At 53.6% G+C, this 24088-nt stretch overlaps 1 long non-coding RNA gene across 1 annotated transcript in view; it reads right to left on the reverse strand.

The window, feature by feature from the left end:
* LOC135205442 (uncharacterized) overlaps positions 1 to 6894 on the reverse strand; it is a 29574-nt gene extending 22680 nt beyond the window's left edge. Inside the window, exon 1 of the long non-coding RNA XR_010312536.1 lies at positions 6705 to 6894. This is a non-coding gene — a long non-coding RNA (uncharacterized LOC135205442). The remainder of the gene's footprint in view (positions 1 to 6704) is intronic.
* Between the last annotated feature and the right edge of the window lie 17194 nt (positions 6895 to 24088).

The raw sequence follows: 24088 nt of genomic DNA on the forward strand, positions 1-24088 counted from the left end.
AGGGAGAATGAATAGTTCCCCCTTGCTTCCTGATATATGCTAGGGCTGTCGTGTTGTCCTGAATTGACCTGAATGATCGATCCTAATATCTGTCTTGAAAGTGCAAGAGAGCTAGGTGAATGGCTTTCAGTTCCTTTTTGTTTATGTGCCAGGACACCTGAGCTCCTTCCCAGGTTTCCCGACACTTCTTGCGAATCCAACGTTGCTCCCCACCCTACGTCCGATGCGTCTGCAAACAACGCTCGGAGAGGGGCTCTTTATGTGCAAGGATATTCCTTGACCGAGTTTCTTCGGGTCTAACCACCACCGAAGATCTTGTTTGACCTTGTCCGTTATCCTGAATGACTCTTCGAGGTCCTGGGAACTTTGATCCCAGTTCTCCTTCAGATAATACTGAAGGGGTCTTAGGTGCAGTCTCCCTAGGGAAACGAACTGCTCCAACGAGGAAATGTTCCAGCAAACTCATCCACTCCCTCGCGGAACAATGCTCTTTCCCTAGAAATCCTGACACCTTTGTAAGGCAGCGCTCTATTCTCTCTGTTGACGGAGACGCTAGAAAACCCCGAGAATCCATCCGAATCCCCAGATAAACTATGTTCTGCTGGGGATCCAGCTGGGACTTCTCGAGGTTGACTAGGAGTCCCAATGACTGCGTCATCTTTAATGTTACCGAAAGGTCCCTCCAGACACTGTTGCTTTGACTTTGCTCGTATTAGCCAGTCGTCCAAATACATCGAGATTCTGATCCCCTCTAAATGTAGCCAATGCGCCACATTCCTTCGGATACCCGTGAAGACTTGCGGGGCCGTCGAAAGTCCGAAGCAAAGCGCTCGAAATTGAAACACTCTTCCCTGTGACATGAATCTTAGGTATTTCCTTGATGCCGGATGAATTGGCACATGGAAATATGCATCTTGAAGGTCCAGGGATACCATCCAGTCCCCTGGACGAAGAGCAGAAAGTACAGAGGAAGAGGTCTCCATCGAGAACTTCTTCTTGATCACAAAGACGTTCAGCGCACTTACGTCCAAAACCGGCCTCCACCCGCCGTGAGGCTTTTGGTACCAGAATAGACGGTTTGTAGAAACCTGGTGAATGGAGATCTTGAACCGGTTCTATTGCCCTTTTCTGCAACATAAGTTCTACGCTTGCAGGAGAGCTTGACTCTTTTTTTTTTTGACAGATCGTTGTATCTCGCTGTAACTCCTTGGAGTTCTTGTTAAGGGAGGATATTCCCTGAAGGGATGAGGTTATCCTCTCTCGAGGATCGAGAGGGTCAGCTGTCCGCCCCTCTCTTCGCCCAGACTCTGGCAAGGTTCGACAGTCTTGGCGCCTATCCGCTATCTGGAGGACTTCTTCTTCATTTTGCCTTCCCTGCAGGTCTCCTGGAAGGTCTTCCTCTGGTATCCGGTCCTTCTACCTCTAAAAGGGGTTCTTGAGGAGGAAGAGGCTCCTCGAAAGGGCTGCTGAAGAGGTTGCTTTATCCTTCTTTGAAAAGGACGCAGGCTTGAACCTCTTTGCTGACTGTGTCAGTAAATCCTGTGTGGCTTTTCCGCTAATGATTTTGCTACATCCCTCACCGTGTCCTGTGGAAAACGGTGGTTCGAAAGTGGCGAATATAGCAAGGCCGACCTCTGTAGGGAGATACTGACTTGACAGGAAGACCCATACACTGCTCTCTTTTTCAAAACTCCCGATCCAAAAAGAGCAGCCACTTCCACCGAACCGTCCATCACCGCTCTGTCCAGACACGATAACACACTCGATAATTCTTCCATCGTGACAAATTCGGGATCTTGGGCTCTCTTTCGCAAGGGCTCCCAAAGCCCAGTCCATAAATTGAATACTTCGAGCGTCCTAAAGAGTCCCTTTAGTAGATGGTCCAGTTCACACATCCCCAAGTAGCTTTTGCTGATAGTAGAGCGCGCCTCCTTGAAGAATCTACTAAGGAAGCGTAATCTGCGTCTGCCGATGAAGGCAGTCCTAAGCCCATAGGTTCCTGGGTATCGTACCATCTTCCAGGTTTACCCGTCAACTTTGAAGGAGGGCATGAAAAAACAGTCTTGCCCGCCTCTCTTTTATTCTTAAGCCATTCTCCAAATCCTTTGAACGCTTTTTTCATACTAAGGGCTGGACGCATTTTTACAAATGAGGATGCTTTTGGAGACTTCGTGCTCGATAGCAAAGATCCTGGAGAGGGCGGATCCGCTGGTTGAAGCTTATCTCCGAACTCCTGCAACAACAACAAGGACAATCTCTTATAATCAGAGACTACTACATCCACAGGTAATTCTTCATCCGAGACTTCTTCTAAGTCTCCGGCTGTCGGGGATCCTTTCGGAGAAGAGCGGTTCTTAGTTGTCGAGGGACTTCTGTCAAACGAAGAAGAACGTCGTCCGTGTGACAAATCCTTGATACTACAAGGCTCAATAGAGTTTCTTAAACCGCACGAGATCTTCTCTCAGGCACCTGTTTTTCCTACCAGGTGAAGGGCTCCTACTCTCCGAAGAACTCATAAAGTGCGAAGGGGTCTTACTCTGACCTAAGCTCGTACAAGGAGCCTGGCGCCTACTCGACTCCTGACGCCTGCTCGACTCCTGGCGTCTGTTAGACTCCTGGCGCCTACCCGACTCCTGACGCCTGCTCGACTCCTGACGCCTGCTCGACTCCTGAAGCCTGCTTGATTCCTGGCGCCTGCTTGACTCCTGGCGCTTGTCGTGACTCCTTGTAGGCTCTTGACGCCTCTCACAAGACTCCTGCGTCTGTTAGGCTCTATAAAACGCCTGTGATATTCTTGGCGCCTACTAGCTCTGTCAACTCTATGTTTCTAACAAGCTCCTGCTTCTTAGGCTCTTGACGCCTATCCTGATCCTCAGAAGAGGAGTCCCGACTCCTGACTTCTCCTAAGAGACGTAGCTGACCGCTTGCTCTGCGAGCGGCTACCGCTGGGAACTTTCTTCCTATAGATAGGAGAGGATCGTTTAAAGGGAGAACGAGAGAGTCTCTCCGGTGACGAGCGCCTGCTAGAGTGAGAAACTTCTCTCCTACCAGGAGAAGAAAATTTTGATCTCTTCACTGGAAGGGAGGAGTCTTTCCTTCGAGACGAATCCTTATGTAGAGCGCCTACCAAGGAGATATTTGCTCCTGTAGATTAAGCAGGAAAGCTTTGTCAGATCTTGAGGCGCTGGAGACGGTCTTCTCGCCCTCTTACTAGTCGAAGGAAAATCCTCTGGAAATCGCTCTGGGCTTGAATCAAAAGCGTCTCCTTTCGGCGCTACCCACGATCTCTTCAGAGGACGAGACTTCGAAGCAGAGCTCCATCCACGCCTGGACGAGGAGGAGTCCGACGCAGAAAAAACACTCTTCCAGGATGCCTTTTCTACGGCTATCCAAGGCAGCCTGGTCGTTACTTCAGGTCTGCCGAAGGGACGCCTGATCGTTGGGGATGCTCCACATCCTCCCTGCGGCTTTTGACATTCCTCCTCCCCTGGTCCTGGGAGTTTGGAAGCGGTCTAGGCCTAGGAGCAATGCGGAGCCGATCAGACGCCCCCTCCACTGCACTGGGGTCACTGTCTTCACTGACACTCTTACCTTGTGTTTCCATAGCTTTAAGCTGCTTCCTGAAGCTCCCTGATCGAGGATCTCATTTTTTCCATTTCTGAAAATGAATCCTTAGATTCAACACAGGGAGTAAGGGCTGAGGATTATGGGATAAACATCATCTAGTTTGTTATTTTTCTGATTCAGGCTCAAAAGAACAAGATCTACTCGAGCTTCTAGCTGACGCTTTCCTAGCTCTATCCTTCTCTCTTTTTCTTAATATAAGAAGCTAAATCCTTCCATCCTTGCTCCGAAAGCCCTTCACATGGCAGCTACAAGTTCTATCAAACGCACATTCAGACCCTCTACATTTACTACAAAAGAGTATGAGGATCTACCTCTGCTTTAAACAACCTAGTTCTGCATTCTTCCCTTGCCCAAACACAAACCCTAAACTTAGGTGTTACTTTAACTTCAGCCATCTTAATAGAAAAAACCAAATCCAAGTCCTAATCCAGTCCAAAATAAGCGTATGCCAATCCCGAGAATAAAAACAATGAGTACTTTCACCAAATGAGTCCAACCAATTCTCGGCAAATGAGCAGAATTCCAATCAGGAGAGACCAAACAACAGTTGTTGCCGGCTTCAGCAACAGAGAAAATCTGACTCAGAAAACGGGAATGGTTGGGATTCCGCCACCCAGCGGCGGGAATGGTAGATCACCTGACCTACCGGTAGCGTGTGCCGCGAGTTTTGAATTCTGTCGGGACGACGGAGTCTATAGCTAAGTATATATCTGCCTGGTAAGTCGCATGTATAAAAAAAAAATTATTGAAGGTTGTAGCTTTACTCATTTTTGAAATATTTGCATATAAAAAAAATATATAAAACAAATTCGACATTCGGTCAACTTTAACTCGTCCGAAATGGTCAAAAACTGCAATTGTAAGCTAAAACTCTTACAGTATAGTAATATTCAATCATTTATCTTCATTTTGAAAAAAAAATTGGAAGTCTCTAGAACAATATTTAGATTTATGGTGGATTTTTGAAAAAAACTTTTTTTTACGTCCGCGCGTTACGAATTCATGCATAATTTTGTTATAATATTTTTTCTGTGTTGCTTTGATCGTTTTACAATGTGTTATATACCAAAATGATCGCAATTTAGTGTACAATACAACGAAAAAAAATTAACTCATTAGCTTTAACCGTTTTGCTCACAGGGCGATTTGAATACAATTATATATAAAATTTTGTTTTGTGCTATCATATATCACATTATTTATATATGATAATGATATTTTTTTTCATTTCTAATGGTTGCATACTAAACTTCAGGCAATAACAAAAAAAAGGAGCCAAAAATTAACTCTTAATCTTGAAAACTAAGCGCACTGTGATTTTTTGAAAAAAATATTTTTTCCGCTTCGGCGCTCACTCCGAGACTCCCTCGGCATATGGGAGACGATTTTTATTATACCCCTTCAGCGTTTAAGGGTTAATATACAGACAATAAAAAATGTACAGTGATGTAGTACACTATTAAGCAGTATATATTATGTATCATGATTGTACAAGACTGACTCTTGCACTCTTACTAAAAAGAAAGGAGGACAATTCGCCTTCCATGACATGTACAGAAGAGGACAAGAAAGAGGAAGCTTTGGTGACTGAATCTGACAGGCCACCAGCTGGCTCAGCTAGGTCTATCATATAACCTCGCCTAACCTTGGTGATTATCCATGGGCTACTTCACCTTTCCTGGCCAAGGATTTCACTCCCAAAAGTTCCACATAATCCTATGTTCCTCAGAGCCATTCGATGAACTAAATACCTAGTATAGAATTTAGGCCAAAGGTCAAGCACTGGGAACTATGAGGTCATTCAGCGATGAAATGGAAATACAGTAAAAAGGTTTGGTAGATCTAGGGTATTTGATCCGCGGCGGCCTAGACTATGACAGTTGCGGCTTTTCTATGCAGTTTTACCTACTGAACAAGAATTTTAAGTAATATTTATTCGGATGACTGTAAATTAACCTCCCAGGGGCCAGTACAAAACATGGCGAAATACATTGGACGCCCCAATCCGTAGTGGATGTCGTATCCGCGGTTACGTACCTTGCAGTCCGAGTGGACTGCTTCTGTAGAAATACCAAAGGTTTGAAAGGTGTAACAGGAAGAAAACCTTGTTAGGAGAGGGTGGAAAGTAAGAAAGAACGAGAATATGAGTGGAGGTACAGTAAAAGGAACGAAAGGAGCTTCAACTTGGGGCCAAAGGAATGCCATAAAGAACGGTGCACTGATACCACTAAACGCCTATGAAGACTTCCTAATACCGTGCCTGGATTCTGTAGTAAATAAAAATTGGGCAGGGCCACAGTAGCCAGGATAGGCCAGTTCAGCTACCTAAAGCAGGTCTGCCACATAAAAATTGGTCTCATTTTGAGAAGAATAGGCTAGATTTTCACATGGTGTACTCACTGACTCTTGCCTGGTTTGTGTTCTTTTGGACATCAAACATACCTAGCTAAGTAAATAATGGCCAACACAATTGCCAGGCCTTGTCTTGGCCAGTGAAATTAAAGCTACAAATAAGTTTTAAAGGCAAAGCTGTAGCTAGTATACTTACCTACTTGTTTAAAAGTAAGGAACAGCTCCGCATGGGGTACCTAGTACCTAGCTAGAATACCTGTTACCTTGAAAACTGACTTCATCTATAGAATTTGGGTTGGTTAGCTACTACCTAGCCTATTACGAATTTATGGGTAAAATACCGAATGGCCGGCCGTTACCGTAGCGCGATCACCTTCCCAAAAAAGTACTTAAACATGACCTGTAGCCCAGGAATCCAGGAGTCATTAGTCAAGACGCAGCGTCCGGCGAAGCAACACCTCGAGACCTACCTGGCCAATTCCTCTCGAACTAGGTTTCATCTCCTAATTCACAAATTAAGGCCATAATCTCCAATTTTCGGGAAGGTGGTCGTGTTATGGTAAGACCGGCCATTTTACCCTAGGTTACAATTACTACCTAGCTAGTATCTACCTAAGTATCTACCTATTTAAGGCTAGACAACACCTCCTTCATCAGCAACACATTGTAAGAAACATTCATTTCCTAAGTTGTGCATAGTTACCATGTAGTAATATTACACTTACCTGCATGACATCCAACGCGAAACACATACCTAGGTAGTAACCACGTGTTAGTAATAATCACAAAATGATACGTGACATTCCGAATCCGAAATGAGTGGTGAGCTCAAGGAAGGTCCTGGAAGGATGACAAATTGACAACCCAAGACCGACAGCACCACAGGTTATGTTGAGTTTGAGGAACACCGGGCCTGGTTCCTGGTTCCTAAGCGCCCACTCCACTAGCACATTTGCGGCCACGCTGCACCATTCGTAAGATTTAATTGATTTTAGTTGAACTTCATTTTATAGTAATTCGAAATTGTTATTTTAATTCCTGTCCATTACCCCTTTGGGCCTTTTGTGCGACAATAGGCCCGTTAATTAGGGAGTTTCTATACAGAAAAATATTTCTACTTTACTTTTAACCCTCCACCTTTCATATATTTTTCCTTTTAACCGAGTCAGAGCCATTTTTTGACATCCATGCGCTTTTCAGGTTGACAACATTTTCCAACAGTGCGAGTCGCATATCAACAGGAACAAACCTACCTGTGGTATTATTTATATTGGTACGAAAGGTATGGCTTCTCTGGCAACGTTCACTACCTGGGATTTCAGAATTAACTGTCCACGCAATCAAAAGTACAAACGAATTTGTGCGATTTAATATGTTTATTCTCCTTGCATTTTAATTCATTGTTATATCTGTTTATAAATTCATTTTTTTTAATATGCGAGGTCTCTTCTCTCTATATTTCCCTTTACTTCGTAGGTCTTACTTCTTCCTATAGTTAACCCCATATTCTTTGGAGGCCTGAATTTCAAGTTATAGCCCTTTTGGGGTTGTTCCATATGAATAGGTGGATCATGCCAAGATTAGCGAACCCACTATTTTTCAAGACATTAGACCACTTTGATTTACACACACACACATACACACACACACACACACACACACACACACACACACACATATATATATATATATATATATATATATATATATATATATATATATATATATATATATCACCGAAACTTAAACAAACACACACTACCTAGGGAGCAGTGAATTTGGAGCCCTATTGTAGGTTAGGTACCGTTTGCAAATTGGCTACTAATCTTAGGCAATTTAGTGTCTGTCTTAGATACTGCACTGAAATTAAATTTCTGAAATAGTTTGTTTATCAATACTTTAGATATTCTACAAGTCGGATAACTATTAAACAATTCATTTGCATTTTCTTCAGAGCACATCCATGGTAAGTCTCACAAAGCATAATTAACTACCTAATAGGTACTGTACTGTATCTTTATAATAAATATTTAAGCAATAAAGCGCATAAAATTATGAATAATATTTTTTATGATCAAGTGTCGTAAAATGGAGAAAATTTGGTAAATACTATACATGAGTGCAAAACGTCGCCCCTAAAATTACTAATGTTTATCTTAAAGGATTCAGATTTAGTTTTCTATTGCCTTCAAGAACCACAGAAAACGTACCATGACGATCGGCTGTTCTCTATATCTATCTATGGTTAGTTTTTTTTCCGTTGTTACGCCTTTTAGAATAAATAGGCCTTGAAAGTGTTCTCCCCTTCAAATATCAAGGGCATTTAGATATGGTACCTCTACAGGTATCCTGTTAAGTTATTGGATTTAGGGCATGAGGGAGAAAAGAGGTTACGGACAACATTAGTCACCCTATAATCATCCGAAATTCGTCTGTGCTTAACAAGATTACGTATACCGAAAAGGTTTCTTTAACAGAATTCCAAATTTCAACATAGCTGAAAAGATACATAACTTATCCCGAGCACACTTACTCTTCAAGAGCTACTAAGGCAATATTATGTTTGAAATCCAAGTCAAACATTTTGTGACGGCACTGCAAAGGTCACCTGTAGTATATAAGTACACATGTTTGCTGTCATGCAGCTTATATTGGAAAATCAAAACGTCAGTTTCGGGTCCGTGCCTTTGAACACCTACAAGAACAAACAGACTACTTAACAAACAAGCATTTAGTGCCATTCGTGAGCATTCCCGACCGTTCCCTGAGTATGGATTCATTTTTTTTTTATATTAGCCAATCGGTCCAGTGATGTAGAGCTAACCACAATTCTGAAACGTTATATACTATCAGAGGAAAAACCATCTCTGTAATATTGAACGGTCAGTTGAGTGCCTTTGTTTTTATTTCTGTGGCTACCGCTGTCTTATGTAGCCCCATATCTTCAATGTATTTGCCTTTTATTCCTCTCCCGACACTTGTTTTTATAGATTAAACGGTGTTATCCAGTTTTAATTCTTGGTAGTTAGCTCTGATGTGTTTAATATTATTTTATTCTAGTGAGAGTTTTTTTAAATTGTATGTATTTATAATTTGTTAGATGCCTGATGATGGGATATTTTAGAACCTCGAAACTATAGTCCAATAAGAATGTTTACTCAGGTCACCTACTCATCCTAAAATTCGTCTGCGCTTAACAATTTACGTATACCGAACAGGTTTCTTTAACAGAATTCCAAATTTCAACATAGCTGAAAAGACAGTATTAAATGCAGATTATATATACATATACATAACTTATCCCGAGCACATTTACTCTTCAAGAGCTACTAGGGCAATATTATGTTTGAAATCCGAGTCAAACATTTTGTGACGGCACTGCAAAGGTCACCTGTAGCATATAAGTATACATGTTTGCTGTCATGCAGCTTATATTGGAAAATCAAAACGTCAGTTTCTGGTCCATGCCTTTGAACACCTATAAGAACAAACAGCTAGTACTTAACAAACAAGCATTTAGTGCCATTCGTGAGCATTCCCGACCACCCCTGAGTATGGATTCATTTTTTTTTTTAATATTAGCCAATCGGTCCAGTGATGTGGAGCTAACCACACCTACTATCAGACAAAAACCATCACGGTAATATTGAAGGGTCAGTTGAGTTCCTTTGTTTTTAATTCTGTGGCTGCCCATATCTTCAATGCATTTGCCTTTTATTCCTCTGCGGACCCTTGTTTTTATAGATTAAACGGTGTTATCCAATTTTAATTCTTGGTAGTTAGCTCTAATGTGTTTAATATTATTTTATTCCAGTGAGAGTTTTTAAAATTGTATTTATCTATAATTTTCTAGATGCCTGATGATGGGGTATTTTAGAATCTCGAAACTAGTCCAATAAAGAATGTTTACTAAGGTAGGTAGGTAACTACTGATTACCTAAACTCTGTTCTTTTTCATCTGTCCATCCGCCTGTGGTGGTCGCGCATGGTAACACTGCGTCCCGGGCTTTAAATAGTTACGCTATGTGTAAGATTTAGGTAAATAAAAGGATAATCTTGGTGTACATTTCCAACTGAAAAGTGTTTTAATGATTTACTGTATATGAATTACACCGTTAATATTCGAAATAGGATATTAATTTAAAGCCCGGGAAGCAGTGTTACCATGCACAAACACCACAGGCGGATGGACAGATGAAAAAAAATAGAGGATAGTTACTCATATATATATATATATATATATATATATATATATATATATATATATGTGTGTGTGTGTGTGTGTGTGTGTGTGTGTGTGAGAGAGAGAGAGAGAAGAAGAGAGAGAGAGAGTGCATGCGCGTGCACGCGCGAATTGTGAACAGGCATTGCACAGCAGAGTCGTTAAAAACTTATACCTCTCTCTTGATAGCTGAGTGTATACCTACTATCGTTATTTCCCAGTCAGATTGCAGTTGGAATCCCACTGGTGACGAACCACTTATCACCTTATCGCTTAGCTAGGGTGAGGCCACACCAGACGCGGCCAGGCGAGCGTGGAGGGTGCAGGGAAGAGGTTCCCGTGGCAGTTTGAATCATTGGGTATCTTATGTGGGTGGCCACACAAGACTAGCGGGATGGCTCGACCAGTGTTGCCACACGTACGATAATTATCGTACAAGTACGATAAAAACGGCCTTGGTACGATGCACGATAGCATTTTCCATTATCGCACGGTTTGTGCGATAATTCTAAGGTGTTGATAAGTAATTAATTACAAATATAAATGGTCGGTGAACTCCTCCATGAAACAGGCTAATTTCTATAAAAAAAGAAAGAATTATTTCGGAGTCCGTACATGGCTTGCCGCCGCTTGTCTCCAATTGTAACGTGGTTCAAAGGCTATTGGAACAGTGGGAGGCACTGAAGCTATTTTTCTCGGAGAAGTGGTTCGCTGAGAAACTATTAGCAACATAGTTGATTATCAACTCCCTTCATGATCCTTTCATGAAGTTATATTTCATGTTCCTTGACTGGGTTCTTCCAAAGTTTACTGAGTTCAACAAATTTTTCCCGTCAGATAAAGCAGTAATAACAGTTCTCCATGATAAAGTGTCCATGCTATTCAGAGACCTCCTTCTCTCATTTATGGACAGGACCAAATGTACCTAAGCGTTAAAGTTATGCAGGGATTAAAAAACCCCTCCATACAGGAAAAGAAAGCTCAACAGCAGGAGTTTTATCAGAGGTGTAGAAGTTTTCTTGTAGTGGCATGCACACAAATAAAGAAGAGGTATAATTTCAATGATGGTGTCCTGTCAAAGTTAAACTGTCTCTGTCCAAAAAATGCTCTCTCATCAGAATTCAGAGAAAGAATCCCTTCCTTATTCCCTCTTGCATCTGAGCTTCCTCTGATTGTACCCCCAGATGACCACTCACTACTTCAAAAGCTGGATGATCAATGGAGAATGTTTCCCATATTGCAACATGAACTTAAACATCTCGTTAATGAGTCACCTGATAAGTTCTGGGGAGAAGTGTCCCAAAAAGAGTCTTGTTTTTCAGACGTAGCCAATTTTGCTCTAACTGCTCTTTGCTTGCCGCACTCTAATGCTGAATGCGAACGAGTGTTCAGTAAAGTTAAACTCTTTAAAACTAAACAAAGAAACAGACCGAAAACAAGGACAGTTAATGGGGCTCTTCTCTCTGCTAGTTGCACGTTTATCATGTTCAGCTGGTGAGTCTCCACCTACAACAATATCATCCAGATATGGATAAGCAAAATCATAAGTAGCTAACAATTGGGAAATGAACATCTGAAATATTGCAGGAGCAGAATGGATACCAAATGGTAAGCGTAAATATCTATATAGACCCAAATGTGTGTTAATTACAAAATATTTACGGTCTTCTGGAGCAACTTCCATTTGCAAATAAGTCTTTTTGAGATCAAGTCTGGTATAATACTTATATCCAGACACACTGGAAATTAATTCTGACATATTAGGTAATGGGAATTTAGATTCATGAAGAATTTAACTTATTCTACGAAAATCCCCACAAATCCTAAGGGATCCATTCTGCTTCTTGACAGTAACAATTGGTGAGGCATAATCTGAGAATTCTACTCTTTCTATAATCTTATTTTTTTCAAGCTCTTGCAGCGCACTCTCAGCCTCACTGCGTAACGTCAGTGGCACCGTGCGGACCTTCTGAAAAACAGGAACATGACCAACTTTAGGATACAATCGGGCTTGACAGTTCTTAATTGGTTTCAAACTATCTACATTATATTAAATTCCTACCTATCAAGTTATTTGGGAGTCTGACCCAACAATTATGAATTAACGTCTGAATGAAAAGCGGAAATGAAACAGATGTGGTTTATCTAGACTTTGCAAAAGCTTTTGACAAGGTAGACCATAATATATTAGCGAAGAAAATTAGAAAACATAATATAGTGGATAAAGTAGAAAGATGGTTAAAAGAATTTTTACACAACAGAAAACAGATAGTTATTGCAAACGATGAGAAATCGGATGAAGCTAAGGTAATTTCCGGTGTGCCACAAGGTACGGTGTTAGCTGCATTACTGTTTGTTATTATGATTGCAGACATAGACAGTAATGTTAAGGACTCGGTAGTGAGTAGTTTCGCCGATGACACAAGAATAAGTAGAGAAATTACTTGTGATGAAGATACGAACGCGCTACAAAGAGACCTTAACAAAGTATATGATTGCAGCAAGGTAAATAGGATGGTATTTAACTGATAAATTTGAATCAATAAACTATGGAGACAGAGAAGGAAAGCTATATGCACATAGGGGACCTAATAATGAGACAATCACAAATAAGGAAGCAGTTAAAGACCTTGGGATTTGATGATGAAATAGGAACATGTTTATATGCAACGATCAAATAGCAATTCTATTGGCAAAATGTAAAGCAAAAATGGGAATGTTGTTACGGCACTTCAAAACAAGAAAAAGCTGAACACATGATTATGCTTTATAAAACATATGTTCGTAGTCCACTTGAATATTGCAATATGATATGGTACCCACACTATCAAAAGGATATTGCACAAATAGAGAGTGTACAAAGGTCCTTTACAGCTAGAATAGAAGAAGTTAAGGACCTTGACTACTGGGAAAGACTACAATCCTTAAAATCATATAGTCTAGAAAGGAGAAGAGAACGCTACATGATAATTCAGGCATGGAAACAGATAGAAGGAATAGCTGAAAACATCATGGAGCTAAAAATATCAGAAAGAGCAAGCAGAGGTAGATTAATAGTGCCCAAAGCTATACCAGGAAAAATAAGGAAAGCACACAGGACATTAATCCACTACGCACCAGCATCGATAATGCAGCGTCTATTCAATGCGTTGCCAGCTCATCTGAGGAATATAACAGGAGTGAGCGTAGATGTGTTTAAGAATAAGCTCGACAAATATGTAAACTGCATCCCAGACCATCCAAGATTGGAAGATGCAAAATATACCGGAAGATGTACTAGCAACTCTCTGGTAGACATTAGAGGTGCCTCATACTGAGGGACCTGGGGCAACCCGAACAAGATGTAAGGTCTGTAAGGTCTCTTTCAACTTATATCGAATGCAAAGCCTTAAACCTAAATGAAGGAACAAATGAAGAATTCCAGACCTTAGGGGCAAGATGAGAGAGAGAGAGAGAATTCATGAATTCATTTGACAAAATGGTAAACAAAGGAAAATCCCCGAATTTATTGCCATAGATGAGGTAAAAAAACCGGACGAGAGAGAGAGAGAGAGCAGACAAAAAAAGAAACGGACTGTATTTGTGTGTGCAAACTTGTAGCAAACGTTCAATTGAACTAAATAATTAATTGAAGAATCATTTGAGTAGGGGAACTTCTGGTAACAATTATAAATTGCTTCTGAAAAGGATTTCTGAAAAATTAACCATCACAAACACAAGTCGCTAATGAAACTGTGTGTGTGTGTGTGTGTGTGTGTGTGTGTGTTTGGTGATCTTTTCTTCATTCTGTATCCCTCCCATTACCTTCTGTTTCTTGAATTTCAAGACAATGGACCCTGTGGTGGTGGGCTTATTCTATATGAATGAGGTTCATCTTTAGAATAATAATAATACTAACTTTGAGACTACAACGGTCCCCTAGAAAGGCTAAAAAGGTTAAAATAGAACGGACGATAAACTAGCTCACGAAATCAGGAAACAGAAAACTTCTTAATGGTATCAGACATCCGACATCCTAAAAAACAAGTGGCCAGCGTTACGCACGAGTTGTGTTTCAGTGAATTATTATTACCCAATAATTCAAGTTACTCATTGGCATAATGATTGTTGACGGACGTGCGAATTGTTAGGGGCAGTTGGGACGGGCAACCAAAGGTCCTGTTCTTGCCCAGGGCCGAAAAAATAAGAAAAAGGCAGAAAGGAAAGGGGGTTCTATAAACCGTATTCATATGGAAGAAGCCCACCAAAGGGGCCACTGACTTGAAATTCAAGCTTCCAAAGAATATTATGGTATTCATTAGAAAGTAGTAATAGAAGGTAACAGATAAACAGACAGAAGAGACTAGTAATTGGAAAAGAAAAAAAATAAATGGACAAATAATTAAATAAATAAACAGATATTGGTAAAATGTAATGAGATTATAAAATACACACTGTTAACAGTCATTTCACGTTGGTCTATTCTTACTCACAGCTGTGGCCATCAGAATTTCCTTTAAAGAGAAAAAGCCAAGTTCCTGAATACGCTATCGAAAGAAGAAGAAGAAAAACACTACCTGGTCACGGTTTGTGATCGGAAAAAACTCATCATTAACAACCGTAGCCTTTCTCTCTCTCTCTCTCTCTCTCTTAGTACTGTTGTTGCAACATCACGTATATTACGCCCACACACACGTGCGCACGCGCAGTATGCTTGCTTAAGGGCTGTCATAATTTCCATTAGTGGGTTTCAGTGCGCATTCCTGCTTCAATATACTTTTGATTCATTTGTGTCCTTTGGCGTTCCTCGTGCGTAGACAGCATGCCTAAAAGGTGACCTGACTTTGGGGCATTATATCATATATATATATATATATATATATATATATATGGTATATATATTATATACATATATATATATATATATACATATATATATATATATATATATATATATATATATATAGATAGATAGATAGATAGATAGTAGATAGATAGATAGATAGATAGATAGACAGAATGAATAATATCAATATAAACCTCAATTAAAGCATTATACACTAAGCATGGTTATATACACATACACATTAGATTCTCTATTTTTCTGTTTTTCTACGCAAAAATACGGTCTCTCTCTCTCTCTCTCTCTCTCTCGTCTCTCTCCTCTTCTCTCTCTCCTCTCTCACTCCCCCATCTCTCCCTCCTCTGTCTTCAGTCCTCTCTCTCTCGTCTCTCTCTCTCTCTCTCCTCAAAATATTGAATGCAAAGCCTTAAACCTAAATGAAGGAACAAATGAAGAATTTCAGACCTTCGGGTAAAGAAAGAAAGAAAGGAAGAAAGAAAGAGAGAGAGAGAGAGAGAGAGAGAGAGAGAGAGAGAGAGAGAGAGATTTCGGGGGAGAGGGAGATAAGAGATTTTCAATTTCATTTAAAATAAAACCAAGAGACAAGACATAATTAAAGTTCAGAATCTTTCCTGCTATATTTCGATAACCAAAATATCTCTCGTGTATATAGAAAATCAACGAAAAATCGAGAGTGAGAGAGAGGAGAGTATATGAACTGGATACTTCAGATATGGATTTCAGTTTGAAGAAAATGTGGCCTTATCTGGCCTTGGCAGCAGCAGTTATTAGTGATCTTGTTTGGTGTGGCTGCCTATTCGGTGGCGAGATTTCTCTCCTGACTGATAATGATGGAGCTGAACAGCCTAAGGAAAAGGAACTGAACGAGAGAATTGCGGCCATGCGAGAAGCCATCCAGTGCCAGAGAGAGCAGCGCGTGCACTTGGACAGGACAATAATTCTTCAGTACAAGAGAGGCTCGACTACCAAGATTAGCTCAGAAGGCTGGGCGGAAGGGAAGAACGCGTTCTTGAAATGCAGATGACTCAGGAGGTGTTGCAACAGCAGGCCTTGCAAGAGAGGGCTCACTGGCTCGAAGCTGGAACGATAAAGAGAAGAGGGAGAAACGGCAGCTGGAAGACAAGATGGTCAAGATGGCCGAAGAAAAGCAGCATGTGAAGAAGAACGTGACGGAAATTGGTCAGAGGAACGATGCCCTTTGTGAGAGGATAAGGGAACTGTCTGGGCAGTGGTCAGACGCAAACTGCCTGCTTGAGGGGCTGGAGAAACTCCTACGACAGAAGGAGAAAGACGTGCAGCTATAAACGGCAGATGCGGTGAGGATAGCGAGGCTCATTCAGGAACAAAAAGACTCAAGCGAAAAGTGGGAATCCGACTGGAAAGACTTGGAGGTGAGGTTGGAGCGCCTGCAGAAGGCTTTGGAGGACCTGTTGGAAGGAAAAGCGTGGACTCCAGTGTAAAGTTGAAACAGATAGCGAAACTAAGAGGAAGGAGCTGGCAGGCCTTCTAGAGGAAGGAAATGGTCGCCTGGAGTTGCTGAAGAAGAAGGCCGGTGTCCAGGGCGAATGGAACGACCAGATGGATGATGAGGTTGGATGGGTGCGAAGAACGAAGGAGAAAATGGTGTGTGATTTGAAGAAGCTCCAGGAGAAATGAAGACGAATGGAGGAGAGCAAGTGAATACTGCAGAAGCTTGTGTGGATGTTGAAGAAATGGCGTGATGAAGACTGCACTGGCCTCATTCAGACGGATAAGATGTGGAACTTTTAAGAAAGATGTTTATTTTGTAATAAGTTTGTTTTGTTAATCGTTGAAGGAAATTGAAGTAGAACGGAAATAAATATGTTAAAATGTTTTCTTAGAGTTTTATTGATTGGTGGATGGAAAAGAAAAGGGAGGGAATATAGAAACGGTGAAGAAAATAAAGGGATTTGTGTAGGTGCCGGGAGAAGAAAGAGGATTAGGAGAAGCCCCAAGAAAATTGAGAGGATTCAGTAGGATTAGTGGAGGTGCGAGGAGAAGAAAGAGAGGATTGAGTAGGATTGGTGGAGTGCAAGGAAAAGAATTTGAAGATTCAGAGAATCCCCAGGAGAATTGAGAAGATGCAGTGGCATATTCTGATTCTAAGGTACAGAATAGCTGTTACACTGTGCAGTATCCCGGGACGGGCGGGCGAGGCCCGCCGCGGGTCCCGGGACGGGCGGGCGGGCAGGTCCCGCCCGCCGCAGGCGTCCCGGGCGGGCGGGGCAGGCGGGCAGGCGCCTAGCGTCCCCGGGACGGGCGGGCATGCTCCCCGACCGAGCGTCCCGGGACGGGCGGGCAGGTCCCGCCCGCGAGCCGTCCCGGGACGGGCGGGCAGGCGCCCGAGCGTCCCGGGCGGGAGGGCGCTGACGTGGGACGGGCGGGGCAGCGCCCTCCCGCGGGAGGCGTCCCGGGCGGGCGGGCGGCGCCCGCCCGAGTCCCGGGACGGGCGGGCAGGCGCCCATGGGCCGCCCCGCGAGCGTCCCGGACGGGCGGGCAGGCGCCGCCGAGCGTCCGGGACGGCGGGCAGGGGCGCCGCCGAGCGTCGGGACGGGCGGGCATGCGGCCCGCCGAGCGTCCCGGGACCGGGCGGCCAGGCCCGCCCGCCGTCCCGGGACGGGCCTGGGGCAGGCCGCGGCTGGTCCCGGGACGGGCGGGCAGCGCCTGCCCGGGACGGGCGGGTGGGCAGGGCCCGCCGAGGGCTTCGTCCCCACGGGACGGGCGTGCAGGCGCCCGCCGAGCGTCCCGGGACGGGCGGGCAGGCGCCCGGGTGCTCGAGGCGTCCCTGACGCGGGCAGGCGCCCTGGGCCTGGGATCGGGTCCCTGACGGGCGGGTGCAGCGCCCGCGACGCGTCCCGGGACGCAGGCGCCCGAGCGACGGGCGCAGCGTCCCGGGACGGGCGGGCAGGCGCCCGCCGTGGGGTGGGTACGCCCAGGGCGGGCGGCCGCCCGCCGTCCCGGGACGGGCGGGCAGGCGCCCGTCCGAGCGTACCCGGGACGGGCGGGCAGGCGTCCCGGGCAGGCGAGCGTCCCGGGACGGGCGGGCAGGCGCCCGCCGAGCGTCCCGGGTACGGTCGGGCAGGCGCCCGCCCGGGGTCTGGACGGGCGGGCAAGGCGCCCGCCGGCGTCCCGGGACGGGCGGGCAGTCGGGCGGGCGTGGGTCCCGGGTACGCGGCAGCGCCCGCCGTGGGCCCGGGTGACGGGCGGGCATGCAGGCGCCCGCCGAGCGTACCCGGGAGGGCGGGCAGGGCGCCGCCGAGGCGTCCCGGGACGGGCGGGCAGGCGCCCGCCGAGCGTCCCCGGGACCGGGCGGGCAGGTGGCCCGCCGAGCGTCCCGGGAGCGAGGGCGGGCAGGTCCCGCCGTGGTCCCGTACGGGCGGGCAGGCGCCCGCCGAGCGTTCCGGGACGGGCGGGCAGGCGCCCGCCGAGCGTCCCGGGACGGGCGGGCAAGCGCCCGCCATCGTCCCTGGACTGGCTGGCAGGCCCAGCCCGCACCGAGCGTCCCGGGACGGCGGGCAGGCGCCCGCCGAGCGTCCCGGGACGGGGCGGGCGCGCCCGCCGAGGCGTCCCGGGACCGGGCGGGCATTGGTGCCCCCCAGGGCGTCCCCGGGACTTGGCGGCAGTGCCCGCCGAGGCGTCCCGGGACCGGGCGGGGCAGGCCCCGCCTAGGGCGTCCCGGGACGGGCCCCCCCCCGCCGGGCAGGCGCCCGACTGGGTCCCGGAAACGGGCGGGCCCAGGCCGCCCGCGAGCTCCCCGGACGGGCGGGCAGGGGCCCGCCGAGCTCCCGGGACTGGGCGGGCAAGCGCCCGCCCGAGGCCGTCCCCGTGAACCGGGCGGCGGCGCCCGCCGAGCGTCCCGGGACGTGCCCGGGCAGGCCGCCCGCCGAGCGTTCCCGGGAACTGGGCCGGGCAGGGCGCCCGCCGAGCGTTCCCTGGACGGGCGGGCAGGCGCCCGCCTCCCAGGCGTCCGGGACGGAGCTGCGGGCAGGCCCCGCCGTGGGTCCCGGGACGGGCGGGCAGGCGCCCGCCCGTGGGTCCCGGGACGGGCGGGCAGGCGCCCGCCGTGGGTCCGGGACGGGGGCGGGAGGCGGGCGCCGTGGTCCCGGGAGGCGGGCCCGCGTAGCCCCCGTGGGTCCCGGGACGGGCTGGGCAGGCGCCCGCCGTGGGTCCCGACGGCGGGCAGGCGCCCGCCGTGGGTCCCGGGACGGGCGGGCGTGGGACCTGGCGCCCGCCGTGTGCCCGTCCCGGGACGGGCGGGCAGGCGCCCGCCGTGGGTCCCGGGACGGGCGGGCAGGGCCCGCCCGCCGGAGGCGTCCCGGGACGGGCGGGCAGGCGCCCGCCGAGCGTCCCGGGACGGGCGGGTCAGGCCCGCCCGCCGAGCGTCCCGGGACGGGCGGGCAGGCGCCCGCCGAGCGTCCCGGGACGGGCGGGCAGGGGCCCGCCGAGCGTCCCGAGACGGGCGGGCAGGCAGGGCGCCCGCCGAGCGTCCCGCGACGGGTCTGCAGGCGTCCCGCCGAGGCGTCCCGGGACGGGCGGCATGCGACCGCCGAGCGTCCCGGGACGGGCCGGGCATGCGCCCGCCGAGCGTCCCGGGACGGGCGGGCATGGCGCCCTGCCGTGTCCCGGGACGGGCGGGCATGCGCCCGCCGAGCGTCCCGGGACGGGCGGGCAGGCGCCCGCCGTCGGGTCCCGTTACGGGCGGGCAGGCGCCCGACCGAGCGTCCCGGGCACGGGCGGGCAGGCGCCCGCCGCGGAGCGTCTTCCCGGACGGGCGGGCAGGCGCCCGCCAAGCGGTCCCGGGACGGGCGGGCAGGCGAACCCAAGCCGAGCGTCTCGGGACGGGCGGGAAAGGGCCCGCCGAGCGTCCCGGGACGGCGGGCATGCGTCCGCCGAGCGTCCCGGGACGGGCGGGGCATGCGCCCGCCGAGCGTCCCGCGACGGGCGGGCAGGCGCCCGCCGAGCGTCCCGTGACGGGCGGAGGGGGGCAGGCAGGCTCCCGCCGAGCGTCCCGGGACGGGCGGGCGGTGGGCCCGCGGGCGGGGCCCGCCGAGCATCCCGGGACGGGCGGGCGCCATGGGGCCCGCCGAGCGTTCCGGGGTCCCGGGCTGGAGGGCCCCCGGGCCGGGAGCATCCCCGGGGTCCCGGGCCGGGCCAGGGGCCCGTTGCCCTTCGTCCCGGGACCGGGTGCAGGGGCCCGCCGAGCGTCCCGGGACGGGCGGGCCGGCAGGGGCCCAGCCGAGCCGTCCCCGTGACGGGGGGCGGGTGCAGGGCGCCCGCCCGAGCGTCCCCGTTGAAAAAAAAAAACCCGGGGGCGGCAGGGGCCCCGCCGACGTCCCGGGGGGCGGGCAAGGGCGCCCGCCAGAGCGTACCTCCGGGACGGGCCCGGGCATGGCGCCCGCCCCGGACGCCCCCCGGTCCCGGGCCACGGGTGGGCAGGCGCCCGCCGCAGCGTCCCGGGACGGGCGGGCAGGCGCCCGCCGGCCGAGCGTCCCGGGACGGGCGGGTCACGCGCCCGCCCGATCCGTCCCCGGGACGGGCCTGGGCAGGCGCCCGCCGAGCTCGATCCCGTGACTGGGCCGGGTAGGCATGCGCCCGCCGAGCGTCCCGGGACGGGGCTGGGCAGGTGCCCGCCCTGGGCCCGGGAACGGGCGGGCAGGCGCCCGCCGAGCGTCCCGGGACGGGCGGGCTAGGGCGGCCCGGCCGTTGGGGGTCCCGGGAAGGGCGGGGCAGGCTCCCGCCGTTGGCCCGGGTCCGGGAGGGCGGGCAGGCGCTCGCCGAGCGTCCCGGGCGGTGCGGTCAGGCGCCCCGGCCCGTGGGGTGGGTCCCGGGACTTGCGGGCAGGCGCCCGCCGTGGGTCCCGGGACGGGCGGGCAGGCGCCCTGGGCAGGGCGTCCCGGGACGGGCGGGCCCAGCGCCCGCCGGTGGGTCCCCGGGACTTGCGGGCCCAGGCACCCCGTGGGTCCCGGGACGGGCGGGCTGCCCCGCCGGGGTCCCGTACTTGGGCGGGGCAGGCGCCCGCCGTGGGTCCCGGGACGGGCGGGCAGGCCCCCGCCCGGCGGCCCGGGTTGGTTGGGTCGGGCCCGGACGGGCGGGCAGGCGCCCGCCGAGCGTCCCGGGACGGGCGGGGCAGGCGCCCGCCGAGCGTCCCGGGACGGGCGCCCGTCCCGGGACGGGCGGGCGGGCCCCATTCCCCGTGACGGGCGGGCAGGTGCCCGCCCGTCCCCGGGACGGGCGGGCCAGGGCGTCCCCGCCGTCCCGGGTCCCGTCAGGGCGGGCCCGCAGTCCCGGGCGCCCGAGGCGTCCCGACTGGGCGGGCAGGCGCCCGCCGAGCGTCCCCGGGACGGGGCGGGCAGGCGCCCGCCGCCCCCCGAGCGTCCCCGGGACGGGCGGGCAGGGCGGAGCCCCGCCGAGCGTCCCGGGACGGGCGGAGCAGCGCCCCCCCGAGCGATCGTCCCGGTACGGGCGGGCAGGCGCCCCGCCGAGCGTCCCAGGGGGTGACGGGCGGGCAGGCGCCCAGCCCGTCCGAGCCGTCCCCGGGACGGGCGGGCAGGCGCCCGCAACGAGGGCGTCCCGGGACGGGCGGGGGCAGGCGCCCCGCCGCCCGTCCCGGGACGGGCGGGGGGGGGCAGGTCCCGGGACGGGGGAAGCGCCCCTCCCCGACGGGCCCGGGCGATGCGCCCGGGCCGGTGGGTCCCGGACGGGCGGGGCAGGCGCCCGCCGTAGCGTCCCCGGGACGGGCCGGGCAGGCGGGCCAGCGCCCGCCGTGGGTCCCCGGGACGGGCGGGCAGGAGGGGCGGGGCGGGCGAGCCGTCCCGGGACGGGCGGGCAGGCGGCCCTCCCGAGCGTCCCGGGGACGGGCGGGCATCGCCCGCCCGCGAGGGCGTCCCGGGACGCCCGGCAGTTGGGCGGGCGGGGAGGGGCGCCGGGACGGGCCCCGGTGGGCAGGCTCCCAGCCTAGCGTCCCGGGACGTCGGCAGCGCCCGCGTGGGTCCCGGGACGGCTGGGCAGGCGCCGCCCGTGGGCGGGACGCCCGTGGGGCAGGGGCGGGCGAGCGTCCCGGTACGGGCGGGCAGGGGCGCCCGAGGGCGTCCCAGGCGGGCCCGGCCTAGCGTCCCGGGACGGGCCGGGCATGCTCCGCGGGTCCCGGGACGGGCGGTGCAGGCGCCCTCCGTCCCTGGGAGCGCCCGGGAGGGTCCCGGGCATGGCGCCCGCCGAGTACCCGGGACGGGCGGGCAGGCCGCCCGCCGTGGGGTTCCCGGGACGCGCCACCCGACGGGCGGGCAGGGCGCCCCGCCGAGCGTCCCGGGACTGGGCTGGCAGGCGTCCCGCCGAGCGTACCCGGGACGGGCGGCAGCGCCCGCCTAGCGTCCCGGGACGGGCGGGCAGGCGCCCGCCGTGGGTCCCGGGAAACGGGCGGGCAGCGCCCGCGTGGGTCCCGGGACGGGCGGGCAGGCGCCCGCCGTGGGTCCCGGGACGGGCGGGCGGGGCCCGCCGAGCGTCCGGGACGGGCGGGCATCGGGCCCGCCGGCGTCCCGGACGGCGGGCAGGCGCCCGCCGAGCGTCCCGGACGGGCGGGCAGCGCCCGCCGATCGTCCCGGGACGGGCGGCAGGCGCCCGCCGAGCGTCCCGGGACGGGCGGTGGGCAGGCGCCCGCCGAAAGCCGGGGTCCCGGGGACGGGCGGGCAGGCTCGCCCGAGTCCGTGGGTCCCGGGCGGGACGGTGCGGTGGGCAGGCGCCCGCTTGGGTCCCGGGACGGGCGGGCCAGGCGCCCGCCGTGGGGTTCCCGGGACGGGCGGGGCAGGCGCCCGCCGTGGGTCCCGGACGGGCGGGCAGGCGCCCGCCGTGGGTCCCGGGACGGGCGGGCGGCGCCCGCCGTGGGTACCCGGGACGGGGCGGGCAGGGCGTGCCTGGGTCCCCGGGACGGGCGGGCAGGCGCCCGCCGTGGGTCCCGGTACGGGCGGGCAGCGCCCGCCGTGGGTCCCGGGAACGGGCGGCAGGGCCCCGCCGTGTGGGGACCCGGGACGGGCGGGCAGGCGCCCGCCTAGCGTCCGGGGCCGGGCGGGCAGCGCCCGCCGGACGTCCCCGGACGGGGCGGGGCAGGGGCCCGCCGAGCGTCCCGGGACGGGCGGGCAGGCGCCCGCCGCCGAGCGTCCCGGCCGGGGACGGGCGGCAGGCGCGCCCCCGAGCGTCCCGGACGGGCGGGCATGCGACCTGCCCCGAGCGTCCCGGGACGGGGGCGGTCATTCGCCCGCCTCGAAAGTCCCGGGACGGGCGGGCATGGCCGCCCGCCGTGGGTCCCGGGACGGCGGGCATGCGCCCGCCGAGCGTCCCGGGACGGGTGCGGGCAGGCGCCCGCCGTGGGTCCCGTACGGGCGGGCAGCCCCGGCCCCGCCGAGCGTCCCGGACGGGTGGGCAGGGCGCCCGCCGAGCGTCTCGGGACGGGGCGGGCAAGGGCCCGCCGAGCGTCCCGTGGGACGGGCGGGCATGCGTCCGCCGCGCGTCCCGGGACGGGCGGGCAGGCGCCCGCCGACGTCCCGCGACGGGCGGGCAGGCGCCCGCCGAGCGTCCCGGGTGGGACGGGCTGGGCAGGCGCCCGCCCCGAGCGTCCCGGGACGGGCGGGGCCAGGGGCCCGCCGAGCTCCCGGACGGCGGGCAGGGGCCCGCCGAGCATCCGGGACGGGCGGGCAAGGGGCCCGCCGAGCGTCCCCGGACGGGCGGGGCAGGGGGCCCGCCGAGCGTCCCGGGACGGGCGGGCAGGGGCCCGCCGAGCGTCCCGGGACGGGCGGGCATGGGCCCGCCGTGGGTCCCCGGGACGGGCGGGGCAGGGGGCCCGCCGTGGGTCCCGGGACGGGCGGGCAGGCGCCCGCCGGAGCGTCCGGGACGGGGGGCGGGCAACGCCGAGCGTCCCGGGACGGCGGGCAGGCGCCCGCCGAGCGGTCCGGGACGGGCGGGCCATTGGTGCCCGCCGAGCGTCCCGGGACGGGGCGGGCATGCGCCCGCCGAGCGTCCCGGGACGGGCGGGC

This window comes from Macrobrachium nipponense, chromosome 24 (genome assembly GCF_015104395.2).
Source record: "Macrobrachium nipponense isolate FS-2020 chromosome 24, ASM1510439v2, whole genome shotgun sequence".
Taxonomy (NCBI): domain Eukaryota; kingdom Metazoa; phylum Arthropoda; class Malacostraca; order Decapoda; family Palaemonidae; genus Macrobrachium; species Macrobrachium nipponense.